The sequence below is a fragment of the Aptenodytes forsteri genome, unplaced genomic scaffold (genome assembly GCF_000699145.1).
Source record: "Aptenodytes forsteri isolate BGI_AS27 unplaced genomic scaffold, ASM69914v1 Scaffold80, whole genome shotgun sequence".
Lineage (NCBI taxonomy): Eukaryota > Metazoa > Chordata > Aves > Sphenisciformes > Spheniscidae > Aptenodytes > Aptenodytes forsteri.
In genome coordinates this window covers 753239-754096 of record NW_008795026.1, presented here as the reverse complement: position 1 = coordinate 754096, position 858 = coordinate 753239, and positions in this window count along the sequence as shown.

Sequence of the window (858 nt, the reverse complement as noted above, 5' to 3'; positions counted from 1 at the left end):
CTGCCGCCCGGGGACGGTCACGCCAGGCAGCCCCTCGCGCCCCCGGCACCGCTCCTCGCCCCCTGCCTGCGCACAGCCGCTGCCTACTGGGAACTGTCCTACTGGGAAGGGGCTGTACTGGTGTGCAGATGACCGGCTCCAGCCTCCCCCCCCGAGAAAACCACTCCTCGACGCATACGCGACGATGCGGCGCGCAGGGAAAGCCACCAGGCCCGCAACAGGCAAAATAAAGTAAAATTAAAAAAAAAAACAAAAACCAACCAAAAAGCAAAAGACAAACAAAAACCAACTTCACATGGCATAATATTACATTCTCTTTTCCTAGTTTCATTCTGTACATCAGAACATGGCAAGGGTTTTAAAAAATAAAAAGGCAAAGGCACCTGAGGAGCGAGTCGCACACGCACACGTGCGCACACACATGTGCGCGCGCACACACACACGCCACACCCATCCACGGGAGGGTCTGGGTGATGTGGGGGCCCTGGGAGCATTTTGGGGCAGCCCCAGCAAGGGGAACCCCGTGTTTTGCTCTCAAGGCTTTGGAAAGAAGGAAAACACCCACCCACCACTGAAGGGCTGAGAAAATCAAAATGGAACAGATTTAATGAAAGAGGAGAAAACAGCTTAAAAATGGTGGGAGTTTTTAGCTTTGGTGAAAACACACTTTGTTACCCTCTTCTGACAAAACCCTTCCCAGCCAACACTGATTATTTTTTTTTCTTGCATTTTTTTCCATCCATCCCACTACTGAACACAGACTGATGGATTTGGTCCTATTCACAGAATAAAATTCTTCATTCCCCCTCGGAGGAAGGGGACGACTTTATCCCCCCCCCCCCCCCCGGGGGGCGGCGC